General features: G+C 43.9%; 1 protein-coding gene across 2 annotated transcripts in view; it reads left to right on the top strand.

Moving 5' to 3' along the window:
- The window catches only part of CDC42SE2 (CDC42 small effector 2), a 328,251-nt gene that overhangs the window by 64,169 nt on the left and 250,093 nt on the right, over positions 1–13,989 (top strand). The window contains exon 1 of one of the 2 annotated variants that reach the window (XM_049794170.1): positions 9,576–10,097. The exons of the other annotated variant lie outside the window; for it this stretch is intronic. The gene's annotated coding sequence lies outside the window, so the exon portion shown is untranslated. Of the gene's footprint in view, positions 1–9,575; positions 10,098–13,989 lie in introns of those variants that run through there. 2 annotated transcript variants of the gene reach the window in all.

Here is a 13,989-nt window from a genome sequence, read left to right as displayed (position 1 = left end):
CCAATCAAACCAGAAGTAAGGCCCTCGGGTGAATACAGGTTAGTGCAAGATCTGAGAGCAGTGAATCAAATAACCAAGGACATATATCCTGTGGTAGCAAATCCTTATACGTTGTTAACAGCGTTAAAGGAGACTCATCAGTGGTTTACAGTGCTTGATTTGAAAGATGCTTTCTTTTGCATACCCTTGGAAAAGGAAACAGAAAGTTGTTTGCTTTTGAATGGGAAAATCCACAAACTGGACGCAAGATGCAGTTGATGTGGACAAGACTACCCCAAGGATTTAAAAATAGCTTGACAATTTTTGGAAACCAGCTGGCCAAAGAGCTTGAAATCTGGAAACAGGATAAACCAAGGCCTGAACATTTACTTCTACAATATGTGGATGACATACTGATTGCTACAGAAGAAAGATTCACCTGCATACAGGTAACCATTGACCTCTTGAATTTTCTAAGACTAAACGGGTACAAGGTATCCAGGAAGAAAGCCCAAATAGCATGTCAGACTGTGATATATCTGGGCTTTGAGATTTCAAAAGGGCAGCAACAATTGAGGAAAGATCGCAAAGAAACCATTTGTAGTATACCTGAGCCGAAAAAATATCCACGAACTTAGAGCATTCTTGGGAATGGCAGGGTGGTGTCGTCTTTGGATCATGAACTACGGTCTAATAGCTAAACCGTTGTATGAGGCCCAAAAGAACTCTTCTTTTGAGTGGGGTCCAAAACAGCAAAGGGCCTTTACAGAGTTAAAACGTGCTTTGATGTCTGCACCTGCTTTAGGCCTTCCTGACCTAACTAAAGATTTTCAGCTGTTTGTTCATGAAAGACAATGCTTGGCACTTGGTGTGTTAACCCAGAAGATGGGAAGCTGGAAACGACCAGCCGGATACTTCTCCAAACAACTGGACACAGTGAGTAAAGGATGGCCAACATGCCTTCGTGCAGTGGCTGCAACGGTAATGATCATACAAGAAGCTCGGAAATTGACTTTGGGAAAAACGATAACAGTCTATGTCCCACACATGGTGAAAACTGTTCTAGAACAAAAGGGGGGACACTGGCTATCTCCGAGCAGAATGATGAAGTATCAGGTAATATTAACACAACAAGATGATGTAATTTTAAAAACAACTAACCTGGTAAATCCAGCGGTGTTTTAAAGTTCCATACAGGAAGAAGGACAATTGGAACATGATTGCTTGGCTGCTATTGAGTATGTGTATTCCAGTCGTGAAGATCTGAAGGATGTACCTTTGGAGCGACCGGACTGGGAATTGTATACAGATGGTAGCAGCTTTGTGGAGCAAGGAGTTCGATACGCTGGATATGCGGTAACAACAGATACCACAGTTATAGAAGCAGGAGCATTGGCAAGTACCAGCTCATCTCAGAAAGCAGAACTTATTGCCCTGATTCGAGCTTTAGAACTAAGTGAAAAGAAGAAAGTGAACATTTGACAGACTCAAAGTATGCTTTTGGGGTAGTACATGTACATGGAGCATTGTGGAAAGAAAGAGGATTATTGTCCTCTCAGGAATCAAATATTAAATACCAAGAAGAAATTTTACAATTATTACAAGCAGTCCAAAAACCAGATCAGGTAGCAATCACGCACTGTAAAGCCCACCAAATTGGAAACACAAAAGAAATTGCTGGAAATAATTTAGCCGACCGAACGGCAAGAAAGGTAGCAAAGGAATGAGCATTGCAAATGGCATTAATTCCCTCCAAAACAGTACTCTTCCTAGGGAAGATCCAAAATACTCAGAAGAGGATGATAAGTTAGGTCAATTATTACATGCTAAGAAAAACCTAGCTGGATGGTGGATAACCCCTAAAGGACAGGTAGTAGTTCCACCCGTTCTGATGAGAGAAATAATTCAAACAAAGCATCAGGAATGTCACTGGGGAGCAGAAGCCTTAGTAACTTCTTTGCAAAAACAAGTGGTATCGCTTAAAATGTTAGGAATGGCAAAAATAATAACTGCAAAATGTGAAGTATGTTTGAAAAATAATCCAGTAATCAGGAAAAAGGTTGAAATGGGTCGGATAAAATCTGGTACAGAGCCTGGAGATTATTGGCAAGTAGATTTTTCAGAGCTACCTAGGCAAAATGGGTATCGGTACATCCTGGTGGGGGTTGATACTTTTACAGGATGGCCAGAAGCTTTTCCCTGTCGCTCCACACAAGCAAAGGAAGTAGTAAAGTGGTTGTTACAAGAAATAATTCCAAGGTTGGGGTTCCTATTGGAATTCCTTCTGACAGAGGTCCACACTTTGTTGCAGAAGTAGTCCAAAATGTTAGCAAGGTTCTGGGTATCATATGGGATTTGCATACCCCATGGAGGCCACAATCCAGTGGGAAAGTAGAAAGAATGAATCAAACCTTAAAGAGACAAATAAGTAAAATTTCTCAAGAGACTAATTTAAAATGGCCTCAAGCACTTCCATTGGCATTATTAAGAATTAGAGTACATCCAAAGAGTGGAACCTCAGTCAGTCCTTATGAATTATTGTATGGAAAACCTTATGAATCCCCAGAACCAAATCCAAACATGCATGTAAAAGGGAAACAAGATGTATATAACTATTTGCTTTCCCTAGGAAAAACTTTGACTGTAATTCGGAGAGCAGTGGTGTGGAATAGACCATTATCCCTGGAAGCTCCAGTGCATGACTTTCAACCAGGAGATTATGTCTGTGTGAAAACATGGGCTTCCAAACCCCTGCAGGAATGCTGGAAAGGACCCTTCCAGATACTATTAACCACCTTCATGGCTATTAAGATTGCGGAATCGGATACTTGGATACACTACACTCGAGTGAAGAAGGCACCTACTCCATGGAAGATTATTAACCGTGACCCACAGACTTTAAAACTGACTTTGAAACATGTTTAATTTTTCATATCAGTTTGTAATTGTTCTCTTTATATTAGTTTGGCAGATGATGTTGGTGGGAACCTGGACCGATCTGATGAATAGGAACAAAAGACAACTAGAAACAGAACAATTGATTGACATTCCTAAAAAGATGTCTGAGGAAAATTTGATGTTAGGATTTGTTGGAGCAGCGGAGGAATGCACATAAGTCGACCCAATATGAGTGATAGAAGTGATTCAACTTTATTTGCACGGATAGCTCATATTTATACAGTTTGCGATAATTATGCCTACTAGTCCTAATATGATTGGTACATTGCTAATGTTTATTCATTACTAAAACACACCCACTTGTGATTTGCAGCTATGCGTGTTCCGTAACTTTCTCATGAGAACTTCTTCAAAAGTTACTTGTGAAGTTATGCCAAGGTCACACCGTCCCTGTCTTTCTCCTGATAACAGCGAGACCAGCTGTTGTTTTTCTCCCAATATCAGTAAAGCCAGCTATTTTCAGCCAAGGCCTAGTCTTGTTGCTCAAACTGACATTCTTTCACACAGAACTCTGCTCGCACAACTTTTCCATAGACCCATGTCCTTTTCCATCAAGCCAATTCCCAACAAGGATTGATTAAGGGATTTGCCAACTTGCAAAATGTTACCCAGATTACTGCTTGTTTGCCAATACCAAGAGCAGTAGGAGAATCTATTCCTTGGGGAATTCTAACTATGAATTTAACCACCCTGGAACATAAAACCAAAACCACTTATTGTAGACAAAAGCCAGTGACTCAATGGTCTGAACAGGTGAAGGTCATCAGAAAACAATGGAAATGGATGGGCAGAGAGGAAGATTGTCTGAAATTATTAAATCATCATTTCACGCCGGCCTCTTCTATAGGAGATGTATTTAGAGTGGGTAGTCCTATGGGGTGGTGCTCGTATGATGTACGACTCAAAACCAACGAGAGCCGGAACATCATGGAATGGAAATGTGGAGAGATTAATCAGATCATACCAGAAAAAACAATTAGTTGGGATTCAGTATGGTCTACGGCCATACTGTCTCAATTTCAATATATGGCCAAGACTTTTTGGTGCTTTACTTGGGACGGATCAGTCTATACAGTTTGGCCATCAGTAAATGACGAAAAGAGTACATTGCGGGAAAAAGAAAATCTAGTATCTTGGTGGAAATGTGAGAAAATTTACAATTGTAGGACTAAAGACCCAGCAATCGAAAGAATTCCCCCTTTAGCTGCGGCCATGAAATATGGCTGCTTGTGTAGAGGACTTAAGAATGATCTCAAATTGACTGAAACATTCATACCCAAAAGGGGAACCTTTTTCAGTTGCAAAAAAATCTACCATTCAAAGTCCAGGACATCTGGTTTGGGCACTGAGTGATGGAACCTGGACAACTCATTTATCATTAGATGGTACAGTAAAACAAGTCACTTTAGGCATGCCAACATTGTGCCCGATTTGGAAAAAATCGCCATTTAAAGGACACTTGGAGAATTTAATGTTAAAATGAACCAAGAGGTCTGAAATAGATGATGATGTATGGAACGAACCATCAACAGGAGTGAAAATTGGCTGGGCTCTTGAATCCCTTTTGAACCCTATAGCTTCATATAGAAACAGAGAATGGCTCTACCAGTTAACAGGTCAGGTAGAAAAATTAGCAAACATCACAAGAATAGGGGTCAAGGAACTGAATACACAGCTGCAAGCAACTTCTAGGATGACTCTCCAAAATAGAATGGCTTTAGACCTACTTTTACTTAAAGAACATGGAGTGTGTGGATACCTCAAGGATAGATTGGACCATTGTTGTATTCATATTCCTAATGTCACTCAGGACGTAGAACATGATTTGGAGCTATTGAGCAAAATTGAAAAAGAAACTGAAACCGTTTGAGAGGATATGTCAAAAGATTGGATGGGAAAAATTTTTAGCGGATTAGGATGGAATCTGAACTCTTGGTTACGATTTATAATCAAAACCCTGTTTCTGTTACTAATTGTCTTTTTGATGATTGTGCTGACATATGCTTGTCTGAAGAGACAATTTACTAATAGAATCGCAATCAATTGCATGATCATGAAAGAAGTTCCAAGTATTCCACCAGAATATAGTTCACCACCATCATAATAGATATGTAGGTAAATGTGAAAGTATTGAAATAACTTTCAACAATTTCAAAGGGGGGAAATGTTACTGATTTGTTGTTGATTTGTCAGAATTAATCGTATTTTAATAAGAATGTAGAATTATAAGAATTTTAACAAAACAATATATATCTATTGCATTTTATACATTTAGCCATGGGAGTGTTAATTTAGAGATGTAGTCATAGGAACAAAGGAACTTTAGAGTATTGTCCAAAATCATTTAACCACAGAGACTTGGACAGAGATTAGTCGATTGGTAGTGTTTTGTTTTAGGGAACTAAGGAAACCGTTATGGACACCAGTTTGCTGCTTGGAAACCCCTTACCCTTCCCACCTCGATCTAATTATCAAGAATTCCAATCAGTAGAGTTAAGTGAGATTAACCAATGATTGTTTGAACATAAGAATATTAGTAAGATGGTGTGACTGAGGACCAATCATTAGAAACGTTAAATTCAAGAATTAACATTGAATGTACTTTTATGTAAATTTAATATATGATGGTAAAATCATACTGCGCAGAATCACATAAGAAAGGTCAACTATCGGACAAAGTGAGGAAGACTATGGAAGACCACCAGAGGGCTACTGAAGACCACCAGAGACTTCACCACGCCTGCGCAGAAGGACATTTGCATATGTTAATAACTTCCCGGAAATCTAATGTATATGTATAACCCTTCTTGGAAACCTAATGAATATGGATGAATAAGTTTAATATAAGGTACATGATTTTGGTGCTCAGGTGTGCGTGGCTTTTTGAGAAGACTCACCCGCGCACCCGACCGTCAATAAAGAAGTGTCTGCTTATCTACACTAAATTGGTGTTGATAAGTTCTTTATTCCGAGTTTTTCGGCAACAAACGGACCAAAGATATTCCATACCATATGATGTCATGCTCAGCAATAAAAGCTGAGAGAAGGGGGGGACATTTGTGGTTAAGGTGCTATGTGTAATGAGGTTCTGCTTCCCAGGAAGTGGCTGGACATCACCTGCTGATGGGAAGTAGAAAATAAATTTACTCTTTCTGCTTTGCTTCTACACATGCCCTTTGCTTTTCTTATTAAACCGCCATTATCTCAACCCGCAAGCTTGTCCATCTTATTTTCTCCCCCTGTTCTGTTGAGGAGGGGGAGCAAGAAAACAACTGGGGGAGGGAGGGCTAGCAGCCAGCCAAAGTCAACCCACCACACTAGATCTGTGCTCAAACTCTGGATTAAATTTCTGGATTTACCAGATACTACATGTATGACCTGAGGCAAGGTACACTGCCTCTGTATACAGCAATTTCTCATCTTGAAAGTGGGGATAATAATATTTTCTCTACATGACAGGATTCTTGTGAAGTATAGTTCATTACCAGTAATGGGAAGCTTAAATAGAATGGTAACAATGTTTGCAACAGTTCTTTGTATTCATCAGATAATGACACTCCATCATCTAATCATGTGCAAGTGAAACACCATCAGTAGGGCATAGGGCTGGGACTGGTGGTTTTCAGTGGCTGGATCTGTAAAAGGGAAGATGAGTGACTAGATCTGTGACCTGATTCAAACACCCCTCACACAGTCCTTCAGAAAGCAATTCAGAAATAACCACATCTGGTACTTCAGTGGCACAAACAAAGGCCTCTAAGAAAAATGTCCAAAATCATAAAAAAGAGTATGTAAAAATTAAAAAAAAACAGGCAAGAGAACAAGGAAAATCAATTGAGCACTCTTATGCATTGCATTGTCAGTTGATATAGCTTTTATTAAAGACATGAAACCTATATTGTTAATAAGCCTAAATATCAGGTGTATTCATATAGACTAAAAAGAGACCAAAAGTTTTTTAATACTTTTTGATATGTTTGATAGCCTTTTCAGACTGTTTTATAACAGTTTGCTGATTTAGGTATAGACAAGGAAACTTTCCACTCTATAATTGGTCTCTGTGTCTCTTTCTCTGTGTGTATTGGCTTTGTGTGGCAAGGTTTTGGTAGCAGGGGGGGTTACAGGGGTGGCTTCTGTAAGAAGCTTCCCCTGTGTTTGAGAGAGAGCCAATACCAGCCGGCTCTAACATGGACCCGCTGCTGGCCAAGGCCGAGCCAATCAGTGATAGTGGTAACGCCTCTGTGATAACATTTTTGAAGAAGGGAAAAAAAAGTTGGGACAGACGGAAAACGATAGCCAGAGAGAGAGTGAGAACATGTAAGAGAAACAAGCCTGCGGACACCAAGGTCAGTGAAGAAGGAGGGGGAGGAGATGCTCCAGGTGCTGGAGCGAAGATTCCCCTGCAGCCCATGGTGAAGACCATGGTAAGGCAGGCTGTCCCCCTGCAGCCCATGGAGGTCCACAGTGGAGCAGATATCCACCTGCAGCCCATGGAGGACCCCATGCCGGAGCAGGTGGGTGCCCAAAGGAGGCTGTTACCCCGTGGGAACCCCGTGGGAAGCCCATGCTGGACCTGGCTCCTGGCAGGACCTGCGGATCTGTGGAGAGAGGAGCACACGGAGCAGGTTTTCTGGCAGGACTTGTGACCCTGTGGGGGACCCACGCTGTAGCAGTGTGCTCCTGAAGGATTGAACGCCGTGGAAGGGACCCATGCTGGAGGAGTTCGTGAAGAACTGCAGCCCGTGGGAAGGACCCACGTTGGAGAAGTTCGTGGAGGACTGTCTCCCATGGGTGGGACCCCACACTGGAGCAGGGGAAGAGTGTGATGAGCCCTTCCCGAGGAGGATGAAGCGGCAGAAAATAACGTGTGATGACCATAAACCCCATCCCTGTCCCCCTGTGCTGCTGGAGGGGGGGGGGGGGGGCGGATTGGTAGAGAATCCAGGAGTGAAGTTGTGCCTGGGAAGAAGGGAAGGGTGGTGGGAAGGTGTTCTGAGATTTGAGTTTATTTCTCATTACCCTACTCTGGTTGATTTGTAATAAATTGAGCTAATTTTCCCCAAGCTGAGTCTGTTTTGCCCATGATGGTAATTGGTGAATGATCTCTTCTGTCCTTATCTCAACCCACAAACTCTTTGTTATATTTTCTCTCTCCTGTCCAGCTGAGGAGGGGGAGTGATAGAATGGCTTTGGTGAGCACCTGGCATCTAGCCAGGGTCAACCCACCACACTGTGATACTGTCCAAGTTCAGCTTAGTGGAAACTCTTTTAACACGTCAACATTTTCAGTTTTACCCATGCAGCTGAACCACACATGATCTGTAAAATAAGGACAACTAGTACACAAGTGAGATGGAGGAGGATGGCAGCTTCTCTTAATTTGGAGGACTGGAACACAACAGAACTGAGGTATCTCTGGGTATAGCTGCCACCAGTTCCTTGCCACTCAGTGGGAAAGATCTGATCCTGCACAATGGTCAAGTTTCATGTTTGAGTCATGCTTGCCACTTTTAGTGGCAAAGTGAAACCTTTTTTCTTCTCTTCTAAGGACAATATATGGTGCAATCTAATGGAGTGAGGTCTGTTCAAGAGTCACAGTGGTGCAATACCTATTTTGAATCAATAAGAGCTATGGGTGTAGAACACTCAACAGAAGCCCTAATCATTCTGCAGTCAGGTTTGTATTGCTGCCATAGACTGAAGTCCTAATCCTACAAGGGGGATAAGTAAGATGGGAAAGTTCATCAACTTACAAAGAGGGTTTGCTGCTGTAAATAGCCTGAGGTCATAAGCCAGAGCATTTGGTCATGGTTTACATTTTCTTTTCTTGAAGGGCTGACACGGATCATATCAGTTCTCATGAACGTATTTCAAACGTCTCTCAAGGCCTTATGAATGCCAGAACAGAATTAACTGTTTTTTATGCTATCCTGGGATGTGCTATTTCCTGACAAAGCAAAGGTGAGCATCTGAGCGGGTGAGATGACTCCCTCCTCTCCTTCCTCCAGATTCTTCTCAGTTGACTTCAGGAGGAATCTGGAATGCTGGCTTCATCCAGCTCCCTAACTTCATGGACCTGAAAGGAAAGGAGAGGAATCCTACTCAGGGAGAAGGATTCTCCTCCTGTCTGGACAGAGAAAGCTCTCTGGTGGACAGGGAGAGTTTGTCCCCAGGACCGCACATGGCACCAGCCAAAGTCCGATTTCCTAGGTGGTTCAAATGCCCTGTTAAGATGATTTTGGAAAACACTTTTATAACAGGATGGGGCAGATGTCAGGAAGCTCTAGGAGTGCCTTGCTGACCAGGGCCCGTGGTGATGAGAGCCGTGTAGGAGGAACATACCCCACATAACTGACCACAGCTAGGGAGGAGCTGCCAGGCCTGCTCCCACTGGCTGCCCCACCGCCGTCCACTGACTCACCCCACTGCCCCGGGCTGGCAGCGAGGAGCCACAAAAACGACGATATACCCCAGGCCGCACCGGACCTTGCTGGGCCGTGAGGCCCACAGACGCTGTGACCGCTCCGCCCAGCCACCCCCGGGGGGGGCTCCTGCTGCTCCCCAGTGGTGCCACGCGCGGCATCAAGGAGCGCTGCAACACCAGCTACCTCACCAGGCCCTGTCGCTGTGGCCACGTCCGGCGGCGGTTTTCAAGTGCGGCAGCGGAGGGGCGGGTTGTATATAAGGGCTGACAGGATAGAGCAACTCCTTTAGTTGCTGCTTACGTCTCCTTTATTCGCTGTCTTCCTCGTCGTGCTAAGCCCAGCCGGTAGCGTGGAGTGAGCCGGCCTGGTGGATCTGTTCCCATCGCTGCACTAGCGCCACTGAGGTTGCCATTTTCACCTCCTCCCCACCCCAGACCCTCCCAGCCGGGCTCGCAGCGCGGCGGGGGGAGGGCACTTCGCCGGCGGCAGCAGGCAGTGTTTGGCGCTCAGCTGCGGTAGGAGAGTCAGCCAGGAGGGCGAAGAGAGGCTAGCGCCGCTCCTGCCCGTTGCGTATGACCACCCGGCCATCACCAGCCTCCTCCATTGATTTCGCCTCTATCCTTCTCCACCCCTCCCCTCCCTAGCACCGTGGAGAAGGGGCACGGGACTCCCGAAAGGAGGGGGAGAAGGTACCAAGGAGAGGTGAACAAGGAGAGACTGCCACTGCGGATAGCGGTGAGTGACGGGGACAGGAATTTGGGTTCCCCCGCCAGCCCAGTGGGCGGTTTTACCACCCCCTCCTTCCCCCATGAGCCTGAGGAGCGGCCTCACCGGCCTACCCGCCATCAGGGGTGCTGCTGGCGCCGGATTGGGCAGGGTGCTGTGGAGCAAGGTACCTGCGGCCGGCAGCGAGTCGGGCTGCGCCTCGAGCACTGGAACCGGTTGCTCCCTTCCCCTGTGCGGGGAGCTGGCAGAAACTTAAGCCCCCCTCCCACGGACCGGAGCAATGGGGTAGTCCTGGCAACCTCTCCCTGTGGAGTCCCCAGCCTGCCGCCGGCGGCTCCTTGCCGAGGAGCCCACCGGTATCTTCTGTACTACAAGCCCTCAGCCCTGCGACTGGGCTGAGCGAGCTCCCCGCGAGCGGCGGCAGGGCCGCTGAGGCCCGGGTGAGGCGTTGTGAGGAGAACAGCCCCCTTGCAGGGGAACTTAACCTCAGAACAGGTAGGCTCTTTGTCAACAGTGCGGTGAGCGATGCTCTCGAGGCGTTTTAAAAACCGTTTTCTTCTGACACTTTAACAACAACAACAAAAAAAACCCAAACAAACCAAAACAAGAGGGGCAGGCAAGAAACAGCGTTTCTGGTAGATTATAAAAATTAGGATGTTAGTGGGTGGGTTGGTGGGGTTTTTTTTGTGTTGTTTTGTTTTTTCTGGGGGGATGTAGATGTGAGAGCAGACTGTGCTGAGGGAGGGCAAGCGGTGCTTTGAACAGGTTGCTCCGTGGCAGACCTGTGGGAGGTCAAGGCTGTGCGGGGGCTCTGAGCACGGCCTGTGCTGAACACAGGGTGTGGTGGCCTGCTGGGGATGCTGCCGTGCCTCCCTTCCGAGCAAGAGGCACGAGTGTCTGTTACCTCCCCCCCTTGCATTTTAAAATAATGGTATAGCATATTGTACAACGGTGTGAAATGCAGAATGTCACTCTGAAGAAAAATTCCTTGAAGCTACCTATTAAACCAAGTGTCTAAAGGCCATTGGGGATGTAACAGTGAAACTCATTTTGTATCCAAAGAGCTAAACTCTTATTTTAACAAGGTGGTTTGAAATGTGGGGCTTGTCTTGGATTAAGCATTTAATTTTTAGTCTGTTATGTAGTATATGTAACTTTATGTTTTTATCAAAATTATAAATCTTTTATAGGCCCATCAGTTTTTGGGACTTCTAACTCTGAAGTCAGATGTGAAATAGATTGTAAGCCTTCTGATCTTGTTTTTGAACTTGGATGAATGGAGTAATTTTTATTTTTATTTTTTACTTTTCAAAATAAGAAACTTCTTAGCAATTTGAACAAAACACTGAACAGACCTTTCTCACACCCATTCCAAATATCCTTCCTGTACTAACTGCTTAAAAAAAATAATCTAAAAGAAATTTGTTTGTAAAGTTGGGGGAGTGCTTTAGTTCTATTTCTTTTTTTGTGTGTGAAGGATCCTATCTAATGCTCAAGGTCTGAGTTTTATTGTGGGGTTTTTTTTTTAAATTGCATCAGTGTATAAAGTAACACTAGTATTACAGTTGAAAGAAGTAATTGGGGTTAGAATGTGTTCTTGCACTCAAGGTACATTTAGTTATTGACATTTACTTAGGTCATCTGATTAATATTAGCTCCGTGGAGATGTGTGGATGTGTTTCTGAAAGGTACATTTTTCACTTTCTCAAAACATAGATATAATTTTGAAAGACAATAAAATAAGTGAATTTCTGTTGTAATGATTGGTGTGTTTTTTGAGGGGGAGAAAGGGAATATTGAAGATGAAATTACAGAAAGTGATCTTGCAAATGCTTAGTGACTATTATTAAGTAGTAATTCAAATAAGCAATGAGGTCCTTTACTGTGTATAAGTTCTAGTATGTTGTATTTGGTTTACATGGCAAGGTTGTTTTTTTTTGGGGGGGGTGGGTGGGGGTGGCTTCTGTGAGAAGACATCAGGAGCTGCCCCCATGTCAGAGACAGTTTAAGCTGGTTCTGAAATGGACCCACCACTGGCCAAAGCTGAGCCAATCGGCAACTTAAGTAGTGCTTCTGTGATAACATATTTAAGAAAGGGTAAAAAAAGCTGTGCGGCAGCTGTGGGAGAGAGGGGTGAGAGAAACAGCCCTGCAGACACTAATGTAAAGAAGGAGGGGGAGAAAGTACTCCAGGTGTCAGAGCAGAGAGTTCCCTGTAGCCTGTGGAGAAGACCATGGTGACACAGGCTGTCCCCCTACAGCCTGTGGAGGACCCCAGGCCAGAGCAGTTGGATGTGCCCTGAAGGAAGCTGCAGCCCATGGAGAACCCATGCAGGAGCAGGCTTCCTGGCAGGACCTGTGACTCCATGGGGGACACACGCTGGAGCAGTCTGTTCCTGAAGGACTGCACCCTGTGGAAAGGACCCATGTTGGAGCAGTTTGTGAAGAACTGTCTCCTGTGGGTGGGACCCCATGCTGGAGCAAGGGAAGAGTGTGAAGAGGAAGGAGTGGCAGAGAGAGACAAAGCATTATGAACTGACTGCAACCCCCATTTCCCCTTGTGCTGCTTGGGGAGGGGAGGAGGTAGAAGAGTTGGGAGTGAAGAAGGGAAGGGTGGAGGGGAAGGTGTTTTTTAGTTTTATTTCTTGCTATCCTAGTCTCTTACAATTAATTGGCAATAAATTAAATGAATCTTCCCCAAGTCGAGTCCGGTTTTTGCCCATGATGGTAATTGGTGAGTGATCTCCCTGTCCTTATCTTGACCCATGGGTACCTGGTGTCCAGCTGAGGTCAACCCACCACATATGGGCATAAAACTGATTGGGTGTGAATATTTACATTGTCCTCTCAAATTTAATTTCCCCTATTAGCTTGGGTAAGAACTTACAATATGGATATACTTTCCTGGATAACTATTTTTTTTATTTAACTAGTGGGTGATTTTTTTCTATGTACTTTCCATGTTGAAAGAGTGGTCTCCTTTCCAAGCATAGAATCAATTATGCTGTATTGAAGAAACTTCCTGCTGAAGTTTATATAACTCTATACCAAAGATACATAAATTGGAAATATAAAAAAAAATAGTGTATGGTCTGTGAAATATTTTAATTCATTTGTACACCAGATGAATGAAGAACACAAACTAGTTTGTAGTCCAGAAATGTTGCAGCTGTATTGTATGTTATTTTTGACAACTTTTAGTATAACTTTTAGATAACTGTTTAGTGACAACTTAAACTATCATAAAACAAGGTGAAATAAATTATTTTGAAGCATGCTAGTAATGGTGACCTTGTGAGCATGTCAGCTCTGTGGTGGTATAGCAGTTTGAGCAAAGCTTGTGGAGAAGGTGTTTTTTTACAACAGGGAAAAGAATTAGAAATGTTTTGAGCGTCCTTTCATGGTTATTTTTGTCCAAAACCAGTTGAGTTGCTTCAGAAACTGGAAGAAGAGAAATTCAGTGTGTGTGTCTGTTTTGAGTGACTTCCTGCGTTTTTTGTGGCTCCCCCCCCCCCCCCCCCCCCCCCCAGGTATCAGAGCATTCACTGCACTGATTAAATCATTACTCAGAGTAGTGACAATAAATCAGATCAGGACATACAGAGGTGTTGCAGTAAACAAGAAATGTTAAACATGTTGTGGTTTTTTTTTTCTCCTCCCCAGCAAGAAGTGTAATTGACTATGTTTTACATCTCTAGGAGTAATGGTTTGTGGTGATGAAATAATGTTAATCAGCATTTGCTGCTATAATTCATTGCCCACTGGGCAGCAGTTAGTGTAATACCTGGTAACTTGAGCAAACCTTTAAGAGGTTGTGATGTTTATATACCAGACTTTTTGACCCCCCAAAGGTGGGTGTCATGGGGGGGGGGGGGATTTAAATATGAGAGAGGGGTTTGGAT

The sequence above is a fragment of the Accipiter gentilis genome, chromosome W, assembly GCF_929443795.1.
Source record: "Accipiter gentilis chromosome W, bAccGen1.1, whole genome shotgun sequence".
NCBI lineage: Eukaryota > Metazoa > Chordata > Aves > Accipitriformes > Accipitridae > Astur > Astur gentilis.
The sequence above is the reverse complement of the archived record's forward strand: the minus strand, read 5'-3'. Positions and strand labels throughout refer to the sequence as shown.